The sequence below is a fragment of the Odocoileus virginianus genome, chromosome 4 (assembly GCF_023699985.2).
Source record: "Odocoileus virginianus isolate 20LAN1187 ecotype Illinois chromosome 4, Ovbor_1.2, whole genome shotgun sequence".
Classification (NCBI taxonomy): domain Eukaryota; kingdom Metazoa; phylum Chordata; class Mammalia; order Artiodactyla; family Cervidae; genus Odocoileus; species Odocoileus virginianus.
The window spans coordinates 17,561,139-17,586,354 of NC_069677.1; the positions used below are offsets into that span (position 1 = coordinate 17,561,139).

At 36.3% G+C, this 25,216-nt stretch overlaps 1 protein-coding gene, 1 non-coding gene and 1 pseudogene across 6 annotated transcripts in view; 2 read left to right on the forward strand and 1 right to left on the reverse strand.

The window, feature by feature from the left end:
• The window catches only part of FGF12 (fibroblast growth factor 12), a 604,572-nt gene that overhangs the window by 502,521 nt on the left and 76,835 nt on the right, over positions 1-25,216 (forward strand). The gene's annotated exons all lie outside the window — the stretch shown is intronic.
• On the reverse strand, positions 3,756-3,827 carry TRNAC-ACA (transfer RNA cysteine (anticodon ACA)). The gene has a single exon. It is a non-coding gene; the product is annotated as a tRNA-Cys (tRNA).
• Positions 18,343-18,455, forward strand: LOC139034952 (U2 spliceosomal RNA; annotated as a pseudogene).

Genomic DNA, 25,216 nt, shown 5'->3' on the forward strand with positions numbered 1-25,216 from the left:
AATTGCATTAAATACTGCCATTTCCTTCTTTTATGAATTCCTTCCATGGTCCCTTCAGGGACCATGTCTTTTCATCTTTCTCTTTCAGGGTCTTGCATCCTATGTGACATGTGATTGATAGCCAATAAATGTTTGCTAAATAAATAGTAAGTTGTGCTTGATCAAGTATGTAGTTACTACCTCCTTCAATATTTGGGGTGATTTTCACTTAGTGAGCAGAAAAGGGCATCACATAGGAGTCTCAGAATTAGAGTCTTCAAAAAAGGAAAATGTTGATTTGTTTGGGAGATAGTGTTCTGTCTATGTGGAGAAAATAACCATTTGGTTCAGGAAAACTCAGACATGTAGTGCTCTGGATCAATAGAGTAAAACTATACTGATAACTCTGTCTTTTGAATTTATCTGGAACATGCATTTTAATTAAAAAAAATGAATCATCCAGTCTTGGATTTTGGATTTTAAAATCAGAATTTGTTTTGACTTCATTTGATCTTATTGTGCATTTTTCTCTCACATTTATCAAACCAGACTTTTGTCAATACTTTACCAAATGACTTATTCCCTTTTGAAGAGGCAGTGTATTCATTTAACCAAAAACCATAAGCTATGAAACAGTATTTACTTAACAGTATTTACTGTTAAGTAACCATAAGCTATGAAACAGTATATACTTTCTGTATTTACCTAAAATCTTCATTCCACCTGAATCCCGCCACTCTTTCTTATGGGCTTCCACTGTTACAATCTTCTTACGTGTAGTCCGGAGGTGGTGGTTGTTTTTTCCCATGTATAAGCAGATTTGTCTACTTACTTCAGTTTGTTAAAAAAGAGAGACACGCTTCACATTATTACTCCACTTAGCTCTTTCTACTTAACTGTATTTCTTGGGGATTATTCTGCATCAGTACACCAGAAGTTTTGGTACTTTTGAAGTCTTGTGGTATCGCATCATAGACTTTGCCATATGTGGTTTTATCAGTCTCATATTGGTGAAGGTTTGCTTCATTTTCTGTAATATAAACAATAATGATATATTTTAATACAAATATCTCTCCTCATTTTAAAGTTTATCTATAAAGTAAACTCCTAGAAGTGAAATGGAAAGTAAACATTTGTGTGTTTGCTAGGTATTGCCAAATTGACCTCCATGGATAGAGTAGACATTTATACTCCCTAAAGCAATATATGACACTGTCAATTTTTCCACAGCTTTACTAACACCTCTCTTTGCCCTTGGTATTTGTATTCAGCCTTTTACTTATTCTCAATGAACTCTTTATATGTTAGGGAAATTAGTCCTTGAAAATGACTTTTACCTTTTGGTTTAGTTTATGGTGCTTTTTGTAACACAGAAATATTTGTATTTTCATAAATACTAAATATTTGACAGATTCAACAACAAAAAGATAGCATTTTATTAATCTTTCTTTTATAACTTCCAAGATTTGTAAAAATCATACTGAGAATAGCTGCATCACTCCAATGTAATTTAAGTTCATTAAAAATGCCTAATGTAAATTTTATGGTTTAAAATTTTATACTTAAATCCAGTGTACTTGAAATTTAACCCAAGAAAAGTTTTTTTTTTACCATAAAGCAGCCCAAATGTTTCAATACAGTTTCTTAAATAAAATCTTTTCTCCACTAATATTAAATGTCATATTAGAAACACATTTTTACTTGTTTGGATTTCTGTATTTCTACCACTGTCTCATTGTTCTGACTGTTTATTTGAGTCCCAGTACCACATTGATGGGCTTCCCTGATATCTCAGTTGGTAAAGAATCCGTCTGCAAAGCAGGAGACCTCGGTTCGATTCCTGGGTTAAGAAGATCCCCCGGAGAAGGAATAGGCTAACCCCACCCCCACCCCCGCCCCTGCAAATGCTTGGGTTTTCCTTGTGGCTCAGCTGGTAAAGAATCCACCTGCAATGCGGTAGACCTGGGTTTGGTCCCTGGTTGGGAAGATCCCCTGAAGAAGGTAAAGGCTACCCACTCCAGTATTCTGGCCTAGAGAATTCCGTGGACTGTAGTTCATGGGGTTGCAAAGAGTCGTACACGACTGAGTGACTTTCACTTTCACCACACTGATTTAAATGTTGTAGCTTTCTATTCTGAGAAGGCAATGGCACCCCACTCCAGTGCTCTTGCCTGGAAAATCCCATGGAGGGAGGAGCCTGGTGGGCTGCAGTCCATGGGGTCGCTAAGAGTCGGACACGACTGAGCGACTTCACTTTCACTTTTCACTTTCATGCATTGGAGAAGGAAATGGAAACTCACTCCAGTGTTCTTGCCTGGAGAATCCCAGGGATGGGGAGCCTGGTGAACTGCTGTCTATGGGGTCGCACGGAGTCGGACACGACTGAAGTGACTTAGCAGCAGCAGCAGCAGCTATTGTTTTTTAGTATCACAAGTTTGTTTTTTCCTTCTCCCCTGTCAAATTAATCTTCTTTTTCATGATTGTCCTATTCCTTCTGATTTATTTTTCTATATGAATTACAGAATCAGTTTTTCAGTTTTCTCAAATTTTCTATTGTTTTACTCTTTTCATTTTATGAAAATTTATATCACTATTATTCCTAAATATTTTGTGTCTTTTACCCATTGGTCGCTTATATTGGGGGTGATTGGTATTCATAAAGGATAATGACTTCTGTATGTTAATTTTATAGTGAGCCAATTTATAGTCTCACTATTTTCAATAGTTGCTCAGTAAACCCTGCCTTTCTTTAAGTTGTACAATTGTATCATTTGCAAAGCATCATCTAAATAAAAATACTTGTTTTATCCCCTTAACATTTTTCTAAGTTTTTTTTTCTCTTATCCAATTATATGGCCAAATGTATGCAAAAGAATGGAACAGTGCTTAAATAAAAGGGATCAAATAATTCTTTATAGATGATTATATTTTTGACAACTTTCTGTCTTCTTTGGCAAACCATGTCTTAGATTTTCTGTTTTTGTTAATTTGATATTTCTATAATATTATCAATTTTATCCATGCTTCATATTAATTTGCAGTGTTTAACAAAATGTTATCTTTTTATTCTTTTATCTTCTCTAATTGAGCATTTCTTCGTTATCATTTGTTATATTAGGCGTTTGAACTTTTTCTCTTTATTTTTGATTGTGTTGGTTCAGCGATTTCAGTTGGGGCAATTTTGACAATGCCCAGCCCAAGGGGACAGTTGGCAATGTCCACAGGCAATTTTGGTTGTTATAAAGGGCTGAGGGCAGTGGCTGAGGACATCTTGTAAGTCGAGGCCAGGGTCGCTGCTCAGTATAATGAACAGGGTAGCACCTACAACAAAGAATTGTTTTTCCTGAGTGCCAAGGTGCCAAGAAATCCTGGCAGCTAAAAATGTATTTGTGTATTTGTATTATTTTATTTTTCAAAATTCTGCTTTTGTATGTATTTACTATTCCTGTCATTTCCTTTATAATTAAATAGTTTTTGTTTTGATTATTCAAATGGTTTTCCTTCTGCTTTTGTTAACCTTTTAGCTAAAATCTAAATATAGATGCTTAATTCATTTATCTTTCTTACTTGTTTCCTTATGTGAATATTAACATGATGACATTTCTTTAAGCAGTGTCTCAGCAATGTCCCATAGTCTCTGAAAGTGAAAGTGAAGTCGCTCAGTTGTGTCCGACTTTTTGCAACCCCATGGATTGCAGCCTAAGAGGCTATTCTGTCCATGGGATTTTCCAGTTGAGAATACTAGAGTGGGCTGCCCTTTCCTTCTCCAGGAGATCTTCCCCACCCGGGGATCAAACCCGGGTCTCCCGCATTGTAGGCAGATGCTTTACCATCTGAGCCACCAGGGAAGTCAAGCAGTGTATTTTCACTGTGGTTTTGAGACACAGTGTAATTTTGGTTTTGGTCTCTTCCTTGACTGAAGATATATGTAAGAATAGAGTGGCTTCCCAGGTGGCTCAGTGGTAAAGAATCCACCTGCAGTGCATGAGTTGCAGGGTCGATCATTTGGTCCTGAAGTTCCCCTGGATGAGAAAATGGTAACCTGCTCCAGTATTCTTGCCTGGAAATTCCCATGGACAGAAGGAGCCTGGCGGGCTACAGTCCATGAAGTCTCAAGGGTCAGACATGACTTAACAACTAAACAACAGTAGGTAAGAGTACTTTAAAATATTAGGTGTTGTTTTCCAATTCCATTATTAATTTCTGGTTTTTTCGTTATGTGATCAGAGACTGTTGCCTTAACTCTTTCTCCTGTTTCGATTTTACCTATGTTTTGTGTGTAACCAAAAATAAGTAAATTTTTGTGAATGTTCTATGGCCACTAGTAAAAAGAAAAGTTACGTTTTAGGTTTTTACTTTGGTCTGTCTCAGTTACTATGTGTTTAAATTTATGAATGCTGCTACTTTGTTATTTAGTGCCTATCTAATCTTAGCTCTTTAATCTATTAATACATGGATCTGTGCAAAATCGCTTCAGTCATGCTGGACTTTTGGACTGGAACCCCCCAGGCACCTCTGTCCGTGGGATTCTCCAGGCAAGAATACTGGAGTGGGTTGCCATGGCCTCCTCCAGGGGATCTTCCCAATCCGGGGATTGAGCCAGCATCTCTTATGTCTCCTGCAGTGGCAGGCAGGTTCTTTACCTCTAGCACCACTGGGGAAGCCCATTAATACATAGTTTTGTTAAAAATCCATTTCATCACTTGTAGCGACAGTTCTTTTTTAATAACAGTTATTTGCCTTGAATTTAACCTTGACTATTATTATAATAATGACGTTCATTCTCTTTTTGTTTGCATTCGCTTGGTCTTCCATCTCAAATTTTCTGAAGAATTTATTTTAGGTATCATTCATCTATATAGTACAAAGTGGGTTTTGTGGCTTGCTGCCACTTGAAAGTATTTTTCTTTAATATATGATATTAGCCTATATGCATTTTATTCTTTTAAGATTTTTTCATGCCAATCAATAGCCAGACAATGTGCCAGGTGCTAGGGACATAGCAATGACCAAAACAGATCATGCTGCCCACTTGTTGCTGTTATTAGGGATTGTATATTTAACATTAATTGTATATTATTTCATATTATACTTTTCTGTCTTTAAGCTATTGTACTTTATTTTTGCTTACTGTGGGGTATGTGTGTATGTGTTGCTTTTGATAACTGGAAAGTTGCTATTCTTGAAATAGTATAATTTTTATATCCTAAATTTCTATGTTCTAGAAGAGTAGACCAAATCCTCTCTTTGTTTAAACAGTATTTGATTCTCCTCTATAATCAATGATGGGATTAGTATTTTTACTCTTCTTTATTCTCCCCATCCTTCATTCCTCCAGCTAATTTCAGCTAATGACATCATCTTAGTGTTTTACTTTGAGCTATTAAATACTTATATCCCATTACTTATTTTAAAGAATTCAAAATATCTTTTAACCCTGGTTTTGAGGTGAGAAAATTACCATACTAATTCACTCTCTCACCCATGGTCAGGATATATAACATTTACATTCTCTCCTATCATTTTAATCCTTGCATATGTTTAAATTTGTTCCATAAATAAGTAGATTCAACTTTCTCTCCTTATCTTTTTACATAGTCTTTCCAAAAATATATCTTTGCTGGATAAAGCTGTTCCTCAAGAAGTACTCATGGAGACAATATCCCCTGAATTCTTGAATGTTAAAAACTGTTTTCTGTTAATTTTTTTTACTTGAACAATAATGTGGCTGGATATTAAATACTTGGGTTTTTTTTTTTTTCTTGTGAAGATTTTTGTGGGTATTGCTCCACTGCTTTCTAGAATTTAATGTTGCTCTAAGGTCAACTTTATTTTTTCCTCCTTGTAATTGACTTGTTCCTATTTCCTGACAGCTCCAAAGGATCCTTTGTTTATCCTTCAGATTAGTTTGCTTTAACGGAGAAGGAAATGGCAACCCACCCCTGTGTTCCTGCCTAGAGAATCCCAGGGATGGGGGTGCCTGGTGGGCTGCCGGCTGTGGGGTCACACAGAGGAGGACACGACTGAAGTGACTTAGCAGCAGCAGTTGCTTTAAAGGGACATACCTTAACAAATAAAAGTTAAGTCATGTCCTTTTTGTGACCAAGATTATAGTGATAATATAAAATGAGAAATTATAAGTAATATTTAAAAATAGAAATAAGGAGCTCTGGGAAATTGGAGGTAGAATTTTTATTTTTATTTCAGATAAAATATCAGGCTAAGTTTTTCATACTATTTAAGCTGAACCTTGAAGGATTAGGACATGGGAAACTGGGAGGAAACAGGATTTTGGTGGATGGAAATGGAAAATTGTGTGTGTGTACTAGGTCATATATTTCAGTAGATTTCAAGAACCTTGAAGTCAGCAAATACTTCTGATATGTCTTTTTATCCCTTGCAACTCCTAGCAAAATCTTTGCATATAATAGAAGTTAAGCTCATTTATTGTTGCATATAATCATCCTTAGTTTTAGCAGGTAAACATATTTAAGTTGATTTTCAGAGTAAGAAATAATTTTATCATCATAAGATCATCTTAATTCTGAAAAGTTGGGATTCTTTAGTAGATGTAGTATATTAGGGAATTTCAGACAAGTCATCACAGCCTTATACTAATGTTGATTTTACTTTTTTTTTTTTTTTCGAATGGCAATATTTTCATTGCTGGGTTAGAAAAATCCAAAAAGCTCTCCAGTATATGGTAATTAGGTATAGGATTCATCACTTATTGTCCTTCTATTGAATAACAAACATATGGAAAAATCAAGCATGAATGCACTTGTTTTCCCCTCTTTCCTCTGAAGTTTCAGGACTCTAATGGACTTCCATGAGGGTAAGAATATAACTTGCATAAGGTCTATGAAAAATTTATAAGACGAATTTCCTCACTGAGTTCTGTTCTACTGCAATGCCAGATCGTGAACTTCCATGAAAAGATTTTATTATTTCTGAGACCTCCACCCTTGCTCCCTTACTGTCAAATACACGCCCTCCCTTTTATTTTTCCCACTCCCACTAAGCCCTCAGAAATTCGCTGGGTTTCCCAACCTTAAACGTGCTTGTGATTTGAGGTCCACAGTCAGCAGAATTAAGAGCCTGTCACACACTTGGAAAGCTCTTGCTAGAATAAGTTTCGTATAATTAATAGTTTTGTCACAATCTGGCATTAAAAGAGCAGGCTGAATTGCAGTATCTTCTCCCTTCATCAGTTTCTTGGTGCAGGAGTTCAGGGATTTCTTCTTTATTCCTTAGTTGGAAGAATAAACTTATTGAAATCAGCAGTTCTGAGATAGTCAGTGTAAACAAAACAAGCCTATTAGCATGTGTGTTTTTTTTTACCGTTAATCTTGAATAGTGTTATAATGAATGAGTGCTATCATTTGTATACAAACCAAATAGAGAATGGAAAAGAACCAGTATTTTATTCATCATACACATATTTATTGAGCTCAATTAATACTTTAAGTTGTGCACAATTTTGGATGCTTTACATGTGAAAGACAAGTGTATTTTGCAAGCGCAAAAGACTGGGAAAGGTTCTGCACTGAGCAGGCTCTTCAGGAAGCTTCATCCACACGGCTCAAAAGCCTCTGCTCTTTCCAGGACACTGGGCTACCTTCCCAATTGAGTACTGTTCGCAGGCAATTTGCTTCCCGTCAGAATTGGGAGAATTAGGTTAGCATAGGGTTGACTTGGGATGAGTCACAATACAACACTACCCAAAGACTGCCTTTGATAGTGTTTTTCAGAAGGATTGCATGTGGGGTGGCCAGGGGAGTTCACTGAGTTAGAGTAAAACTTTGGAACTGTCAAGAACCTTTGGAGCGCCTATAGGGTAATAGAAAGCAAGATACTTTTAAAAGAAAGACTTTGGATTCATTCCCAGCTCTACTCTCTTTAATAAGGTAACTCACTTCTTCCCCTGAGCCTCCAGCACTCTTTACAGTGCTAATGGCAGGATTTTTATGCACATAAAATGAGACAGTTGAAGAATTTCCATTTAATGAAACTTCTATTTCTTTTTTTAGTCTTGCCATATTATTCTCCAGATAACAAAACTGAAGACTGGAGAAAAAAAATCAAGCCACCTTTGGAGATAGAGATCATTAGAGAAATAACTAGACCTGATAGGTTAATGGATAAACTCATGACCCATCCATTACCTTCATTGTTAGTAGGAAGGAGAGCCATGCATCTTAAAGTCTGGGTTTCAAAGATCTGCCCTTGTGAGTGGAAAGATACAACAACAAAGATATATTTGATTTACTGTTGAATTCTAGAGGTATATTTTATGAGTATTTGTTGAGAATTATGTTTGTGACATTGAGCAATGAATGAATCCAGTTCATTAGAGGAATTAGCTCTGTATATCATAAGTAGTAGGCAGTACTGAGTTTAGTCTGTTTTCTTCTGGTCAGTCATTCTTCTTGTATGAGCTGATTAATGTACACTTACTATATGATTGTTTCCTGGTTTTATGTAACCTCCTTTCACTGTAACAGCCCTAGTTTAAATACATGAAAATAGACATTTAGAGTGTTTATTTGGAGTTCTGCACAGTACCTTATCTTCTCTCAATGCTATTGATGCTCTGCGACTCTTAATGTTTAAATATTACCTTAGTAAAAAGGGGACCTGTCACTCTCCAAATAGTCATTTTCAGATTTTCTGTACAATGCAAGGTTTGTTCAGCATGACTGAAAGCTGCATCCATAATGTATCAACAGCATTTAAAATAAAGAGAATTCAGAATTCTGTCAGAGATCATTGCCACGGTCTGAGAGAATGGTGTAGATGTTTTTTCATAGATAAAATTAATCAAAGTTTTTATTCCCGGTGAACTTTCATTTTTTTCCCATTTATCAAATTTAGAAATGTCTAGAGACTATAAATCTATACTACTTAATTCAGGTGCTTAAAGATTAGAGAGGGAAATTATTTTCTGAAGTAGGTCATCCTTAGTTTAACATGTTTAGTTTTATGAACGCTTTCATTTCTCATTTTGAAATTTTGAGACCATATCTACTGTGTTTATTTTTCAACTCTTCTTCCACAACCTGAGAGGTCATCTTTCCTGATATGCTGAATTAATCTTATTTGTCATGCCTTGCATTTCATGACTTCCTTTTGTCCATTTTAAGATGTGTCGAGGCTTTTACCCTTATGCATGTAAAAAACAATAAGTAAAAGGGAAGAATGCATTTATTTATTCCATCACAAATTTTAGGTTAATCTGACATCAAAATTAACTATGGGAGTTCAAGAATATTAAATAATAACCTTTTATTTTTCTATTCTGAGGATCTCCAGGTACACCAGAATTATTGTTACTGAGAGTTTCTTACTATTAGCTCTACATCAAAGACATTTTTCCTCTCTAATTGCCAGATTATAGAATTATTATTTCTTAAAGTTGTATTTTACATATCTGTTTAGGCAATAAATTACCTATTTGAAGGCAATCCCTGCCCTCCAATGATATGAAGTGTAAAATATATCAGAGGGATACAGAAAACGTTAATCAAAAAACCCCTATAGACCAACATACTCTTGATTTGTAGAGGATGCTTAACTAGAATACAAGGGAGTAACAGCAAAGACATGTGTGTGTAAGGGGCCATGGATTCACCTTTGTTTTACATCACATATTTGGGATAACCACGCATTCCTATAGTTAACAATGAGCTTGTTAAAATGTATATTCTGATTTAAGTCTGGAATTGGGTCTAGGATTCCTTAGTTCAGTTCTTAGGGATGTTGATCCTGCTGCATTGTTTATATAGCAAGATATTAGATAATAATCTCCACCATGTACATGGCACTTTGAAATTTACAACATACTTTCTCACATAATATATCATCTAATTTTTACAGTTACTGAAAGCATGTAAAAGGAGATGTATTTGTTTTACAGATGAGAGAACTAATGTGAATGTGACTTTTTTCCAGCTTTTCAAGTGTGTGAACTGCTAGTTAGTAAACATAAGATAAGAACTCTATTCTTCAGACATTATGAACAGATCTCTTTCACTTACAAACTGTTCTAAAGCTGTATGATAATAATATGCCTTAGTTTATATCCTTTGATCATTCAAATTCTTTATAATAGCAATTTTTTCATTTTTCATAGGAATTTATATTAACCTCACTTTATGCTATTAAAAATTGCTCTTCTCAGTCTGAAAGATTGATTATTAATTTTCAGCCTATTGCATTGTATTATTTAGTAGTAAGTAATGTTTGGTTTCTGACATGGTAATGCTATTCTAAAAACAGTTTTAAAATGTCTAAGAAATAAAAATCTGTAATTATCATGGCTTACAGGATTATCTAATGAGCAGTTAAAAGGTGGTAGAAAACTATTGGAGCCAGAATATCTGCATACAAATTTAAACTCTTTCATGTCCTGTCTGAATGAGGTCAGTCAGTTATAAAAATAAATGTGAGGATTCCTTATCCCCAGTTGGAAGAAGATATCATTTTTCTTTTTTCCCACCAATTTTTATTCTTTACATAGAGTCAATAAATATTATACCAGTATAATTTGTTAAGGTAGGAAAACATTTTATTAGAGTTCAAATTTCAATCTTCCATCAATTAATTATGTGTATTTAACCCTCCAGTGCTCAGTTATTGGCAATTTCATTCATTTAGATTCATAAAATTTATTGTTTCAACCCTGTGCCCAACGCTAGACCACTTATGCTTGGTGTAGGAAAGTTCATACTCTTGAAGAGCTCCTAGTTATGGGGTGGGAAATCTTACAATATCTTAAGCCCTGTATAGCCTGAAAATGTTTGATACACTGAAAAACAAGGATTATACTGCCCAGGTAACTCTGAAAATTATTCTGAGAATTGAATGGGTTAACCTAAGTGATTGAAATCTGTACTGAAAACTGACGCTTTCGTAATGTCTGGCTTCCCATCTTTCCTTTCTCAAAAACATAGAATTAGACAGTTGTACTAGATAATTACTTAAAAAAATGCAACCAACACTAGAGTGTAAGTCAATGAAGCAGGTGATCTTCTTTAATATAAATATTGATTATTCTAGTGCCTTAAGTAAATATGGATTGTACATTTCCTTGGAGTATGACTTTCAATTCTTAGTATATTTTTTTTCCTAAAATAGTGACACTGATTTAACTTGTATCTTTAATACTACAAGAATGTATCATTTCCTGTTCTGAAGAAAATAATACCTGAGGGCATTGTGATTGTGATTAAGTTCCCAGTATTTTTAATGATTTTGACTGTGTTTGCTGTGTCAAGGTGATGAGCCTTGACAAGCTGGCTTGGCATCCCTGCTAAGGAGAAGGAATACAGCTGTAGTGAGAGCAGTCAGTTACGTTTAATGTATTTCGGTTTCTACTGACTGTTACTGTATGACTGAGTGTATATGTGCTTAGCAGAATGATGATGTCAGGACTTAGAGTTTCTGCTGTGGTAGTGAGTGATATATGGTTAATGTCATCGCTAATCATTTTTTTAAAAATTTTCTAGGTTAAACAAAAACACACTTTACAGTAATATGTGCTGTTTTATAAAACACAGAAAAGTAGAAAATAAAAACTAAAAGTTTGTTCATTAAAAAAGAGAGAGACAGACATAGAAAACAAATGTATGGACACCAAGTTGGGAAAAGGAGAGTGGGATAAATTGGAAGATTGAGTTTGACATATATACACTATTGAGGTATAAAATGGGCTTCCCAGATGGCGCTAGTGGTAAAGAACCCACCTGTCAATGCAGGAGATTTAAGAGATGTGGGTTTGATCCCTGGGTGGGAAAGATCCCCTGGAGGAGGCCATGGCAGCCCACTCCAGTATTCTTGCCTGGAGAACCCCATGGACAGAGGAGCCTGGAGGGGCAAAGTCCATAGGGTCACAAAGAGTTGAACATGACTGAAGCAACTTCGCATGCAGGTATAAAATAGATAACTAATGAGAACCTACTGTGTAGCAAAGGGGACAAAAAGGAACTATAGTCTGTTTGTGAGACTTGTATTAATATAACCTTAAAAATGCAGTCCAATATACATTCAGTCAGTCAGTCAGTTCAGTCGCTCAGTCGTGTCCGACTCTTTGAGACCCCATGAATCGCAGCATGCCAGGCCTTCCTGTCCATCACCAGCTCCTGGAGTCCACCCATACCCATGCCCATCGAGTCGGTGATGCCATCCAGTCATCTCATCCTCTGTCGTCCCCTTCTCCTCCTGCCCCCAATCCCTCCCAGCATCAGGGTCTTTTCCAATGAGTCAACTCTTCACATGAGGTGGCCAAAGTATTGGAGTTTCAGCTTCAGCATCAGCCCGTCCAGTGAACACCCAGGATACATTAGGTGCAGACAAATACTGTTTGATTCCACTTTTTGAGGTACCTAGAATAGTCAAATTCATAAAGTCACAAAATACATCAGTAGATGCCAGGGGTGGAGGGGTGGGGAGCGGGAATGGAGAGTTACTGTTTAATGGGGATGGAGTTTCAGTTTAGGAAGGTGAAAAATTTGGGAGAGGATGATGCTGAGAGCTGTGCAACAATGTGAATGTATTTAGTGCCACTGGACTGTGCAGATAAATATGGTTAAAATAATACGCTTTATGTTATGTGACTTTTACCACAATAAAAAAGTTAAAACCATTTTCACTTGCTCCAGCTATTTATAATTCTCTTAAAATGTTTCTCAATTTAATCTTTGGGGAAGCTGAATCCATTTTAAGTACCAATTGAAAGTAATGACAATATATCTTGGACTACAAGAAGTAATTAACCTGTATTTATCAATAATGAGTAGTTGGGGATAAGTCTCCATTCCTAGGCTTTGCTTTGATTTTCAGTCAATTCTTCCTCCAGTTTCATGTTTGTTACTTACCTCCTGTTCACTTACTGTGGTCTGGTGGATTTTTATTTTTAACATAAACTCAGTGGACTGTAGCTTTTCCAGGTAGGAGAAAGCATTTTCTCTTTGGTAAACATAGCTTTCAATATTCCAATAATCAGATAAAGGGTAATAGAGGAAGCAATCAATATACATTTCAGATATTGACTCTGCTTACTTATTAGTCTACTTCTAGAGAGAGAAAATTGAACTGGCATCCTCGTAAGAACAGAGCAAAGCATATTGCATAAGCAAAGGACAGAGGCACAGGATATGGGATTAAGTTTCTAAATGTGAATAAGTACAAGAGTTATGCTTCCTGGGTTTTATTTCTCTTTCTAAAATTGCTGCTAAGATAGTGATTTTATTGATTGCAGCAGGGGAAAACAGGGTGGTTGTAAGACTGTATAACATCTGCTTATTCATCCCTGTATTATACATATTTTGTGTGTGCATGTGATTTTTGTGTGCAATATGCATAGGTGTGTATTTATTTATTTATGTCTGCTGTAATGGCACTTTATGATATTTTTGCCAAGGACAGAATCCTGCTTTTTTCTTATTTTAAGGATTTCCACATATTCATGTTTAAAGTGAATATTGTGACATAAAAATTAAGGCATACTGTGTTTTGGGAGAACAAAAAGTTTGCTCTTTTACTCAGCATTCATGCAGTACTGACATTGTGTGACACATTATGGTACCTGCCCATGAAACAAACATATACAAAATATGCATGTTTTGTATACATATACAAACCAGGGGAAAACATGCCCTAGTACTTAAGAACAATGGTTCACTTAGGCTTGGGAATAGGACATAAGAAGAGGAGCTATAACAGAATGGGTCCCACATGGCAAGGTGGGAAGTTTATAGTTTTCTTTGAGATATTCAGAAACCATTTGAACCATGTTTGCTGCGATAAATTCACATAACAAATATTTACTCTTTTAAAGTGTACAGTACAATGAATTTTAGCATATTCACGAAGTTGTACAAGTAGGTCAGTTTTATATCTCCCCCCAAAAAACCCATACCCATTAACAGTCACTCCTCATTGCATTTCCATCCTCTCTCAGCCGCCGCTGCTGCTGCTGCCGCTAAGTCGCTTCAGTCGTGTCCGACTCTGTGTGACCCCACAGGCGGCAGCCCACCAGGCTCCCCCATCTCTGGAATTCTCCAGGCAAGAACACTGGAGTGGGTTGCCATTTCCTTCTCCAATGCGTGAGATTGAAGTCGCTCAGTCGTGTCCGACTCTTAGCGACCCCATGGACTGCACCCTACCAGGCTCCTTCATCCATGGGCTTTTCCAGGCAAGAGCACTGGAGTGGGGTGCCATTGCCTTCTCCACTCTCAACCACTAACAACTGCTGATATACTTTCTGTTCCTATGGATTTGCCTGTTCTGGACGTTTCATATAAATGAAACATACAATATTAGGCCTTTTATGTCTGGCTTCTTTCATTTAGCATAGTGTTTTCAAGCTTTGTCCTGCCTGTTGCTTGTATCAGTATTTCGTTCATTTTCATGGCTGAATAATATTTCACTGGAGGCATAATTGCATTAACCACATTTTATTTGTCCATTAATCAGTTGATGGACATCATGTCTGTTTCCACTTTGGGGCTGTTATCAATAATGCTGTTATGAACATTTATGCACAAGTTTTTGCACAGCATATGTTTTCAGTTCTCTCAGGTATAGATGTAGGGCTGGAGTTGCTACTCACACGGTTATAGTGTTTTTAACTATAGAAATTTCCAAACTGGTTTCCAAAGCTATTTTAAGTTTCCACCAGCAGTATAGCAGGGTTTTAATTTTTTCACATTCACATTGTAGGATGAGTACATTTTGCTTTCGAGGTAGAAAAGTTATAAACTTTTGAATATATTCAGTTTTCAAGGTTTGAGGTAAATTCAGTTTGGGACGAACTAACTTGCTGACAGGATATCGAGAAAGAGCTGTTAAGTGATTCACTATATTTTTCAATGTGAAACTTCAACCTTGAGATTGTAGCTAAGCTTCGTTTCTTCGTTTTCTCTAACTTGTATTTATGCAAGTGTGATCTGTGGTAATGGGTGGGCACGTTCTAGTAAGAAATAAAGTCCTTGAACATCTTCTAGACACAGAAAATCAGAATTTTCTATGCGGCGTTAGGAATTTGTATTTTAACAAGTACTTCAATTGACTCATTTACATGCCTGCCTGCTCAGTCATTCAGTCGTGTCAGACTATTGGCAACACTAACTAGCCCACCAAGCTCCTCAGTCCTTGGGATTCTCCAGGCAAGAATACTGCATGGGTTGCCATGTCTTCTTCCAGGGGATCTTCTCAACCCAGGGATCGAACCCGCGTCTTCTGAGTCTCCTGTACTGCAGGCGAATTCTTTGCCTTGAGCCACTGAGGAAGCCCATTCATTTACATCAGTTCAGTTCAGTTCAGTTCAGTTCAGTCACTCAGTCGTGTCCGACTCTTTGCGACCCCATGAATCGCAGCACGCCAGGCCTCCCTGTCCATCACCAACTCCCGGAGTTTACTCAAACTCATGCCCATCGAGTCAGTGATGCCATCCAGCCATCTCCTCCTCTGTCGTCCCCTTCTCCTCCTGCCCCCAATCCCTCCCAGCATCAGGGTCTTTTCCAGTGAGTCAACTCTTCGCATGAGGTGGCCAAAGTATTGGAGTTTCAGCTTCAGCATCAGTCCTTCCAATGAACACCCAGGACTTAACATACTAGAGGTTAAAAACTGCTCTAACCTAACTAGCATTAGAAGGGGTCATTGCAAGAACCTCACTGGCAGGTGTATCCCTAATTACTCTATTTATTATGTACATTTGAGAACTGACATTCAGATTTAATTTTTACCAACAACATGCCAGACACTTCACATTTTTACTTTCATTTTGTTCTAATTTTTTTTTTGTAAAAATGAGATATTTAAGCATTGGATGGTCGAGCACACAGAACTAAAAGGTGACAGAATTGAGATTTGAACCCTAAAATGCCTTTTCATTTTATAGTCATATTAGTATAATTTTTATTTACTGTATATAACAAGGGTTACTGAGAAAAGGTAAGAAAAATACCTTCTTTCAGTTGTGAGCTGTGCTGGGGGCGGTGTGGGGAGGAGCTTCATGTTCGTTTTTAACTGACTAGTGTAAGAATATAAATTTAAAAGAAATGGAATTATACATCATTACTACCAGGATCACCACCAGCATCACCCAGAGGCACTTTTCAAGCTCCTTTTGCTAAGCTGTGTTGCACACTGCATCTTGCAAATACAGAAATGCTATATTAGTTTGTCTGGTAGTAATAATGGATTTGGTAATTGGATTTCAGAAAACACTGCAACAACGCTCAGGATATGTCACAAAATCCTAACCCTGAAGCAGGCTCTCCCTGGTAGATTTAGGATTGGGCAGGAGCCAAGGTGACCTTGATTTTGTTGCTAACCAAGCTGCTGTGGGTTTGCAGAATCATAACAAGCTAGGGTGTAGATATTTTATCTTTTTTCATCTTATGGGCTATGGGAAAGTGTCTTCTTGACACAATTTGTTGCAGTAGACAGAAACATTTGGAAAAAAAAATTATTTTTGTCAATTCATAATAAGTGAATAATGTAACAACATTATATTATTTTAGTAGAAAATATAAAACAATATTGGAGGAAGGCATGGCAACCCACTCCAGTACTCTTGCCTGGAGAATCCCATGGACAGAGGAGCCCGGCAGGCCGCAGTCCTTGAAGTCGCCAAGAGTTGGACATGACTGAAGCAGCTAAGCACACAAGGATAAAATATGTAGTATGCTATTTTTTGCATTGTTTTTTTTCTATCAGAGGATACGTTTGTAGCTCTTTGGATACACTAATTATCCTGGTTCAGTTTTATATTCCTCATTCCATTTTGGATATAATAGACAATTAAGGCAACCATATAATTTATCATTCAAACTTGAATAATTTTCAAGTAGCGCCATTAAGCATTTTGCCAGGATTTCAGGCAAAAACCAGGATTATACTCAGGAAACTATATGTGTAGTCACCCTAAATTAATAAGTGCTTAAAGATGTACAAATTATTTATCACCCAATATGAAGGACCTCAGGGTCAGATCTCATGAACTGCTTCACAGCTGATATTAAAAACCATTGCCTGTGGTCCATTATTATATTCTTTACTTCTATATTTTAACTGCAACTTGGTGACAGAAATAGCAGATAACTAAAGATTAATGTGAAAAAGAAAGCCTGGGTAGAAGAGACTCTATGTGCTAATATTTACTTGTTAACTATTTCTTTTGCCATTCCCAAAATAGAATGTTTTAAAATGGTATTCTGCTTCATTAAAAGGGCTTTGTGTTGTTTTTGAGTGTAGTCACTGTAAGTTTCCTAGGTAACCTGTAATATTCGGCGTTCAGGCGCCTTTGATAAGTAAAATGTGTTGAAAGTACAAAACTGCAAGAAGCTGGTTTTATCTTAGATAATTCCAATATTCCTTTAATGAGATTTTATTATAGCTAAAAAATTAATGCTCTTGAGTCACTGTATTAAGCTATCCACCCCTAGTCTAGGGGAAAGTATGGCCAGAGGTATAGTGCAGAATATATAGGGAGGAAATAAAGATGGTCTCTCCAATGGAAAAGAAAATAAAATGTCTGGAGGAGATCTTCCACTGTCCCATAATACAAATATAGATTTTTAATTCGACATTTATTTTTCTGAACTCTAATGCCTCGTTCATTTTTCAGAAATGATAAATGAAAGTGTGTTGAATTTCAGCCTGTATTTGAAAAAAGCCAGTATGAGCAGTCCTTTTGTGACAGTAGTAGTCAAACTGGTGGATTGAATACATCCTCCATTTTCCAATCTGTTGTATCAGGGTGAATTGATATCAGACAACATAGTCATAAAAGCATGTTTGAACTTCTGCTTGTGTCATATACTATGAAAGCATTATGTATTGATAATAGCATTTTATCTTTTATCATTGAGAAAAGAAAAGAACATATTTTTACCATTCAATTCCTATCTGCCAATTCTAGCCCCCAAAGAACTCCACACTAGAACAATGTCAAATCTGATATGCAAGAACAAACACCAATTATCATTTTTTCTCATTAAGTTTCAGATGCTGACCTTTTAGTACTGACATAAGAAATCTACAATCCAAGAATAATCATGTCCAAGAATAAGAAAGCTGATTCTTCTCTGGGCATTCTCATGAGCTCAGTTCTCAGCCAAAAAAACATTATCTGAGTCTCTCCAGTAGAGTTGATTATGAATATTGTTTCATAATTGTGAATAATCATGAATATTGTTTCAGGGGGCATTTTTGATCCTAAGCGAATAAGAAACCTGCCTTTCATTGGTTTTCCTTCACCTACCAGTTATAATTTATTCCCATATTCACATCCTATTCTATATGGTCCCGCCAAGTGTTCTGGCCCCATCTTTCACTTCGGTTCTCAATTTACTTTTCATTACTTCTCGGCCTTTTGGCTAAGATCAAGTGTAGTATCAATTTACTTTTCTTCTCTCCTAGTTTATGGATAGGCCTGAATATGCATCACATTTGGCATTTCTCTTTCTTTCTTTTTGTTCTGTGGTTTCTTCTTCTTACTACTAATTTTGTAATCAAAATTGAAATTATAAGGCATTTCAAATGCCTATTTCTTTTATTAAGAGATTTTTTCTCTTGTTTTGTGTGTGTGTGTGTGTTGCTTTGTTGCTTTATTTCTCCAAATCTTTACACCGTTTAATTTTATGATGTTTAATAACAATTCAATAACAATATGTTCAATAACAATTGTTCTTTTATAATTGTTTACCCTATCTTTATACTGCTAGTTATCACTGGAAATAAAGAATGCATCTCAAATATCTTAGTAATGTCTTTTCCTGTATTTTATGGATCAGTAAATACTTGTTGACCTGAATTACATTTTACTTTTAGATTTTTAAGACTTGAACTGTATTTCTTTCTATATATTATCCATGCACATTGTTCTGCTAGTTTGCTCCATTGTTAGATTTCCCTGAATCATGTCATCTAAAATTTAGTTATTTAAAGGACTATTTATGATGTTCTGAAGTGGTAGTCACATAGTCGTGTCCAACTCTTTGTTACCCCATGGACTGAAGCCCGCCAGGCTCCTCTGTCCATGGGATTTTCCAGGCAAGAATACTGGAGTGGGTTGCCATTCCCTTCTCCAGGGGTGATGTTCTGAGGACCTAGACAATTGGTTTCTTTACTCTTGGTATCTCCTTCACTGTCTCATACCTCTGAGATGTTTGAGAGGTGTCACAGTCTAAAGATACCAAATACCTCCAAATACAAGGAGTATTGTCATGATGCCCATAAGGCACACCAGAATCTCTCATCTGAATGAAGCCTACAGCGCATGAAACAAGCTCCATTAAACTTTAATTACTATTAGGAAAGCATGACATTTAAATCTAGTTACCGTTTTCCCATTGGCTGATCTCTGGAACTTGGAAAGTATTTAGAAGAAATAAAAATCACTAATTAGGTAAGAATAGGGGAGTTTGTGTTGGGAGTGGAGCTTTATCAGAGAAAAAATGTTATCCTACCCTAATAAAGAGGGAGTCTAGAGAATTGCATGTTTGTGATAGATTCCAAGTAGCACCAAACATATACATCAGCTGCCAGGTTTGACTGAGACCCAGTCGACCCAATCTTATTCCATTACCAATACTTGTCCATTCAAGTCATCCTCTCATAGAATCACGTAAGTGCGTTGATTTGCTCCTTTGTCTTTCATGCTTGGGGGATTATCTTTTAAGGTGCTTGCAATTGGATACATGTTCAGAGGACTTCACTGTGTCTCATTTCCCCCGATAGAGAGTGGTGATGGAGGAGTTACCCGGAAGATGGAAAGGAGAGGATTCCCAAATTTTCTTTTTCAGTAAGCTACTGGAATATTGAATATCACATTTCCAATTGTCTTTTAATCTTTTAAAGAAATTTTTGAAAACATGTTGGTCAGTAGATTTTTAGGCTATTGTTTATTCAATGAACGAATATATCATTCATCTATAATTTCGTACTGCTAAATTACAGCATAGTTCATAGAAGACAATTGTTGATTTTTTTGTTAACCCAGTAGATGAATGCTAAGTCCTGATTAATTATGAGACAGTTATAATGTGAGAAGAATTTGGAGTAGGTGATAACAGAAGATGAAATTTGAACAATCCAGGAAAGAAAGCATTAGGTAAAACATAAGGTTAAAAATAAATATAGAGTGGGAAAGTTTGGGGAAGAGTGTCATTTAGAATTTAAGGTTCAAAGAGAAGTGGAATGGTGAGAGAAAGGTGAAAGAAGATAGGCAGAAACCAGGTCATGGAGGGTCTTTCTTGCTGGACAGAGTAGATGGAATTTATTCAGTGGTGAGTCACTGAAGATTTCTGAGCTGAGGGAGTTTATGACCTGGCTTGCACTTTAGGAAGATTAAACTGTCAGCAGTATATGTGATGGATTGGAGTGAGTAGGTACTAGAGGCAGGGAAGGTAGTTGGGAAACAATTTCAATAGTGAAGATAAGAAGTAATGAGAGCCTGAACTGGAAAGCAGCTTTGGAATCTGTAAAGAAAGAATGATTGTGAGTAATAAGGAGAAGGTAACGTCAGCACCAGAAAGGACAATGGTGCCTGAAGGTTGGTTGGTACTCATTTGCCATAATCAGAAAGAAGTAATTTACAGTTATCTGTCATAAACAGAAACACTGAGATTAGGTATAGGTAAAGTGGAAGTGAGCTCAATTAGCAGTCTTCAAATGCAAACTAAGGCACTAGGTAGGTCACTTAATTGAGTGAGAATAGGCTCTAATAACCACTAGAGATATGTAGGGTCTATGTTACAGTGCAGTGGTTCTAAAACTTGGGGGTGCACCAGAATCACCTGGAAGTCTTGTTAAAATAGCAGAGTTTAAGATTGGAAGGAGGTAGAATAATAAGAGAAAGGGGTAGAAAGATGGATAGGAACCAGGTCAGGAGGGTCTTTGATGCTGCACAGAGTAATCTTCCCACTCCCAGAGTTTCTTTTGAAAAGGTTGTATAAGTCTGCGTGTGGCCTGATGCTTTGCATTTCTAACAGATTGCAAGGTGATGTTGATGTTGCTGGTCAACCACTTTGAGAGCCTATATTCCTCTGTGCCCCAGCTAAGTGTACCTCAAACACATGAGGATCATCTGAGGAGCCTCAAGAGCACCCTGGCATCTGGGCTCATACCACATCTGTTAAATGGTTCAGATTGCTTCTTTTTTAAAAGTTCATTCCTCATGTGATCCCAATGGGTAGCCAGGCTGAAAACCATAAGTCATATCTTCTGATTATTTAAGAAATCAAAAATTTGAATATTATGTAAAGTTCTTTTCTACCTTGGCCCATTTTTAGTCAAAGTACCTTTTTGTGCAGGGATGAATTCTATCATCCTGATTAACTGACCCAAAAGATGCCATTGTCTCTTCTTGTTGTATTCCGCACAATCACATACACCCTCCCACAAGATGAACTCACATTTAGTGATTCCCATTTATCTGTAATAACTTTTACTCTTTATATCTATTAATACTATATGGTTTTCTGACATAGAATATTGGTTAGAACTCATGAAGATGTCACTAGTTTTATATCACTGGTATAATCAGACCTTGATCTTTTTAAAATAAAATTAGAGCAAGAACTAATCACATTGTGTATGTTTATAAAACCTTATAGCAAAGCCTTTTAGAAAAATATCTTCCATTTTGACTTTCAATGTTTTGCTTAAAAATATTACTACCAAGGCTTATTTATGTGTTATTCATAAAAGCATTTTTAAATGATGTTGAGAAGATTCAATCATCACTGAGACATGTCCCCAAATGCTGTATGGATCCATGTGTTTTCTTTGATTTCTCAGTTCATAACAAGTAGAGAGCATTTACCCACAGTAACAAAGTCCTGTGCCCACTTCTCCTAGGTTAGGCTTCTTTGCTTTGGTTTGATATTGTTGCCAGCTATTACCAACTGAAAAGAGTGACTATTGAAAACAGACTTGTAGTGAGCATTAAAAAAGTTAATTCTTGAGTCTAGAAATAATAGTAGCAATGACAAAAGCATCAGCAGACACTCATGTAGTGCTTATTACATCAGGTGCTGTTATATGTGGATTACCCATATGAACTCCTTTTTATCTTCATAGTAAGCCTATGAGGGATGAAGAGACCAAGGCCAGGAGTAGTGATTTGCTCAGGGTCAGGAAGCTGGGTGGGGATCTGAACCTAAGTCTATCTGATTTAAAGCAAATTTTCCTAATCATTGTCCTGCTATAGTCTTAATGTATAGCAAGTTCTATTTGTAAATATGTTTTCCTTGACACACAGATTATAAAATAAACACAACTAGACATATCAGACTATCTGCTTCAGTGGGTTCATCTTCTCATACCCATGACATTCAATTACTGAAACGTTTCTCATCCAGTACAGTCAAGGAAAAAACATTATTGTGAAATGAAGTGATAGATTGGATGCCAGAGTTTATGTCCTCATTGGCTATACACTTTCTATAGTAGATTTAATAAATACTGCATTTCTCTGGGCCTCAGTTTTCTCATCTCAAAATGATGGTCTTGAAGATTCTTTAAAGCTCCCAAATCTTATGGGTTAAATTTTATTTCAAATGTAAAATTTAAAAAAGATAGGTGCATCTAGGAATTGTTTTCAACCCTATTTCTTTTTTCTATTTCCTAGAAAAAGTTCTTGATGATTTACTTTAAAATGAAGATTTCCACAGAAGTTTCTAATTATCTGGCATTTAAAAACTATTCTTTATTATAGGGTTTGAAGACATCAATATATTAAGGAAAAACAAGATTATATATATATATATATATATATATATATATATATAATATATAAACACATAGTGCATATGGCATTTTAAAGAACAATGTGTAAATTCATTTACTTTCCATCAAGAGGAATCTTCTTTTGCATTATCAATCTAAGAGCTCAGAAAATAATCTCTCTCTTATTGTTAAAGAGAATTAACAGTAAAATAGGGCAGGCCAGGATCAACAAGGAATAACCTCCATTACATGGGGGTGTAGATAACAAATAGCTTGATATGACACTGTCCAATTTATAAGATGTTGAGGTTAACAGTAATTTAGGGATGGTTCTTTGTGCCTGAAAAAAAAAGAAATTATCACCTAGAGGAAAGTTAATGGGAGGAGATGAATTACAGATTTTTTGGCAGGAAAAAATTATGTTTTTGTGGGTGGGGAGTCACAGGATATAAAAATACACTGAACTGTCTTTGTGACCATGGTCTGGAAATTAGTTTCAGGAAGGAAAGTAAATTTTCTTAAATTTATTCTGGACTCTGAGCTTCACTCTGTTCATAAGGTCTAGTATGGTGCCTTGTGGGCTTCCTAGGTTGGCTCATTGGTAAAGAATCAGCCTGCCCATGCAGGAGACTTGGGTTTGATCCTTGGGTCAGGAAGATTCCCTGGAGGACGATATGGCAACCCACTCCAGTATTCTTGCCTGGGAAGAAGGAGTCAATTTAAGTCCTGTGAGCAAAGGTTAAAAATTCTGAAAGTGTTAGATGAAGTTTTCAGAGAAACTGGAAAGCTGTTTTTATGTAGCTGAAGAATTCTGTCAAAGGGTTGGATTTGTTTTCATATATGACTTTAAAGAATAAAACAAGAAAAAAATGGCAGAAGTTTCTCCATAGGGGAAAGAGATTTCGAAGAAAATAAGCAAGGGCAAACTAAGCTATCCAAAGATGACCCTCAGCTATGTGGAGAGCCTTGTAATTGAAGGCCTGCTAAGAGAAAACAGAGTCAAATCAAACAGAGTGTTGTGAAGTGGGTGCCTTCATTAAATAGTCTTTTATTTATTGTTTGTTTGGTTTTTTTTTTGACCTTTGAAGTCCATGGGGCTATGACTCAGCCTCTTAAATTTAGGGTGGAATGCTATGGGTAATGAATAGTAAATAAAGATTACTGTTCCTCAAGATTGAGGAAACTTAACTCTTCTGATGAAATATTGCCAATTGAAGTCCATCAGTTGTAACATTAAGGGTTATCACCTTGCATTGGTGGCATGAGGATGAGACAGGCTTTTTACATTCCTGGAAGATGAGTATTATTCATTCCTCTCCTTTCTCTTCATCATTGGCTCAGGAAACCAGACTCCAAAATGGAGATTAGTAAGCTGTGATCTTGGGTAAGACAACTCTCTGCAGTGGATTTTGGAGGAACTGAGAACATGAGGAATTTCTGCCAATAGTGCTGTCAGCTGCTGAAGAATAACTTCTTCATTCCTAACAGAGATCTGGGTTGCTGGTGAAGGTATACAAAAAAATTGAACTCATGTAACTCAGTTCTAATTGGCAAATATTATTCTTTATAGATTGAAAGATCCTAAAATCATTCCTTTCCAACCATTCTTACATGGTCACAACTATCCACATTATTTAGCTTTGTCCTCACATTGATATTTAAGACAACTATTTGGCCATTTGACCCAACATCAAGTTGGAAAATCTAACAATTAGGATTTGACATTTTAAATAAGTTTTAACAAGTCAGTCACCAACTCCCTTCCTCTGTGTTGGTTTTCACTCTCTTGTAAGTTATTTAGTCATAAAACCACTTTGGAACACAGGAAAATGTGAATGAGCTGGAAATCAGTCTGTAGTTAGAGCATCCCTTCCTACTGTAATTACAAGTATGTAGACTGCATGATGATGGAGGCTCTGTGCAGTCACTTCCCCTCATTCTAGATCTTCCTTTAGCACGAATATTTGACAGCACCATCACCAGTCCCAAAAAGAGTATTTGCAAATAAAAGAAGTCTAACACATCAAGACTTGTGGAACAAAGCTATTGTGCTTGTTCGAAGATTCACTGTTCCTTTCAGAGCTGTGATTCTGGGTCCTCTCACTTATTAAATATGAAATACTGGGTAAATGTTTTGCCCTTTCTGATCCTTAAAATTCTCATCGATAAAATGAATATGAAATTGATCTCACATGGTTATTGTGGAGAATAAACAAAAAAGAATTAGTAAATGCTTGTGATGCAGGATGTGCAGTCATGTAGGTGCTTAATTACTGTTGCAGCTCTGGTCTTCATTGAAGAAAGTGCATCCTGTGGACTGATAAATGGCCTAAGTAAGAATTTAACAGTCTTGTAACTGCATGATAATATTTGTGAATTACACTGATGGACAGGGAGGAAGGTAGCTGTTTAAGGAAATAGGCTATTCTCTTTCTTTGACTTGGGTTTGTTTTGCCCTGTCTCTCCAAGAAGTCCTTCAATCCTGGGTTCAGTTCTTGGA